Below are 3,318 nucleotides of genomic sequence, written 5' to 3' on the forward strand. Positions count from 1 at the left end.
TTAAAGTAATTTATATCTGAATTTCATCTCAAGATTGTAAAAATTCTTTTGTTCATGTCTGATGTTTGCTTCATCAGACAAAGGAGAGTTTGGAAACTGTCCATGGCTAAGGCTACAAAAGCCCGTCTCTACCTGTGGTCACAGCTGTAGCTGAGAAGCTTTGTGTACTAAAGGAGATTTTTTCTTTTTCTGGAATAAAGTTTGCTTCTAACTTAATAGAAAAACAAAGGAGAAGTGCAAAGATATAATTTCCCTACAGGGTTCCTGTATTTATAACGTATGTATCTCAAAACCTTGTTGAAATATAGCTGAGTCTAGTAAAATAAATCTTATGTCATAGGCTTATTTTAACTACATACTTAGTGCTTTTTGAATGTTAAGAATTTTATGCTGTAGTTAAAAAGCAAAATTATCATAAATTATGTTTAAAAATACATAAATATATTCATTCATCTTATCCAGCCAACATAAGACATTTGTGGACTTGAAAAATAAATGCATCAAACATATGGAAATTGTTTTATCTACAGATGAAGAGCAAAGTAAAATAGAATATTCAAATATTACAATTAGAGAATTCATTCTCTTAGGATTTTCTGATGTTCCCTATCTCCATTGGATGCTTTTTGGCATATTTTTGCTCATGTATTTGACTACTCTTCTCTGCAATAGCATTATAATACTAATAACAAGAATTGACCCTGCTCTACAGACCCCTATGTATTTTTTCTTAGCAACTTTTCTTTTGTGGAAATCTGCTACGTAACAGTCACGATCCCGAGGATGCTCATGGATTTTTGTACACAGAAAGGCACTATTCCATTGTTTTCCTGTGCTTTACAACTCTGTCTTGTCATCATGTTTGGAGGAATGGAGTGCCTCCTACTTACAGTCATGGCCTATGACCGTTATGTGGCCATTTGTAATCCTCTGAACTATCCACTAATCATGAACAGTAAGATCTCTGTGCAGCTTGTGGCTGCTTGCTGGGTCAGTATCATTCCAGTTGTGACTGGGCAAACTTATCAAATTTTCTCTTTGCCTTATTGTGGATCTAACAAAATTAATCACTTTTTTGTGACATCCCCCCTATACTTAAGCTTGCTTGTGGAGACACATTTGTGAATAATTTAGCAATCTATGTTGCTGCAGTGGCTTTTATCATGGTTCCATTTCTGTTGATCATTGCCTCCTATAGCAAGATTATCTGCAACATTCTAAATCTGTCATCTGCTGGAGGAAGGTCCAAAACCTTTTCTACCTGCTCATCACATCTTATAGTTGTGGTATTGTTTTATGGAACAGCTATTATAACATATGTAATACCAAAATCAAATCAATCAGAAAGCTTGGGGAAGCTGCTGTCTCTTTTCTACACCGTTTTCATTCCACTGTTGAATCCAATCATATATACACTGAGAAATAAGGACATCATGGTAGCACTAAAAAAATTACAAACTAAGTTATTGATATATGGGACCACATAAAATTACAAAAAATGGATTTCTTATATGTTTTGCATGTATATGCAGCACAGCAGAATTGTTAAATTCATTTCTGAATGTTCAACTATCATAATTAATATTGTGTTAGTACTCATGTCAAGTGATATTTGTTTGAGGAAATTTGAAGTTCTGTAAACAGAAACTGTACTTTTATTTCCTGACCACCACGACCGAATAATCAAACAGAAATTACATTAATTTCAACACTACTTGGCAAATGGCTCATCTTATCCCTGCATAGCTCTTATATCTTAAGGTACCCCTGAAACAGGAAACTGTGCATTATTTCCTGTCTGCTGATTATCAAACAGATACACAAAAACTGTGTTAATTACAACTTTTCTTGGTTAATGGCTCAGGTGCATTTCTAGATAGCTCTCACATCTTAAATTAGTCAATTTCTATTAATTTGTGTATTGCTATGAAGCTGAGGCTTTCTTGTAAGACTCTGGTGTCTCCTTTCCTAGCTACGTGGCATCTCCCTGACTCCTCCTGCTTGCCTCCTTTTTCATTGCTTGGATTTCCTGCCTTACTATATTCTGACACGCTGCAGGCCAAAACAGATTATTTCTTAACAAATGGTAATAAAACATATTCAGAGCATACAGAATGAGTCCCCACATTATAACCCATTTCTATTAATAAATGTATCATCACAAGGCTGTGGCTCACTGGTAAGGTTCTGGCGTCCTTGGCCTTCGTCAGCTACAGGGCATCTCCTTGATTCTGCCTACTTTCTGTATATATCTGTGTCCAGATTTTCTGCCTGGCATTATTCTGCTAAGCTATTGGCCAAAACAGCTTTATTCATCCACCAATAAAAACAAAATATATACAGAAGGATATCCCACTTCATATCACATTTTCTGTTTAATTAGAAATGAAAGCTTTCACTTCGACATAGTAAAATGACATATGCAAAATAGTGATTAAACAAGATTCAAAGTTACAATATTTAGTCCATTTATATTTGGCAAATTAAGTAAAACTCTATCATCTATCCTATTTTTGTGACTCTAAAGTTTTGTGTTTAATTTATCATAACTAAGGAAAACAAAAATTATAACTATCTGGTATTCAACTCCATCAACGATCCCAGAAGTGTATAATATCACCTAAACAAGAAGTATATTGTAAGCAACTTTCAATGTTCTAGAACTGACACAGACATCTCACTGCCTGGACAGTCACCCAAAGTTCTTTTCTAATTTTGGGACATCTGTCTTTAGTCTATAGGCCCATAATATCTAACAAACTTTTCAGTGAAACAGGAAACGTGAAGATTTGTTCTGCCTTGTACTGGAAAAGTTCATCAGTTGCTTTCTTCTGTGTTTAGCAGAGTGTCTGACATTTTCTTCTGTGAAGCAGGAACTCTGAAGGACCATCACATTTTTTGGAAAGTTCAGCAGTCACTTTTCTATGGGTTCTATATGCCTAGTCTATGCAGCATACCGTCATACAGTCTAGGCAAGAACAGCTTCTTGCCCAAAGGGCTCGACTTGTTACCTTGAAGACAAATTCCATAATAAGTTTCTTTGATGTCCATCCACTTCTCGGAAATAATTTGTGCAGACAGAAGAAGAAATGTCTCACTGTTGAAAAAAAATCTAAGTTCTTAAAATATTTTAAATGCTGCATTCTGTAGGTCTTTGAGATGTTTGAAGAATTTCTATCCATTTTAAATATATCTCTATACATGTAGAAACCCTAACTAACATGACTGAGCATTTGATTGTTATAGGTGACTATTAATTTATAATTTTAATTATATATTACATTTTAATGAGTTATAATAAACATAATACTTTAAACA

General features: G+C 34.3%; 1 pseudogene; it reads left to right on the forward strand.

The window, feature by feature from the left end:
- The first annotated feature begins 508 nt into the window (after positions 1–508).
- On the forward strand, positions 509–1,487 carry LOC121452576 (annotated as a pseudogene).
- The last annotated feature ends 1,831 nt before the right edge of the window (positions 1,488–3,318 follow it).

The sequence above is a fragment of the Microtus oregoni genome, unplaced genomic scaffold (genome assembly GCF_018167655.1).
Source record: "Microtus oregoni isolate MIOR12 unplaced genomic scaffold, Mior012 000009F_ref0000495, whole genome shotgun sequence".
NCBI lineage: Eukaryota > Metazoa > Chordata > Mammalia > Rodentia > Cricetidae > Microtus > Microtus oregoni.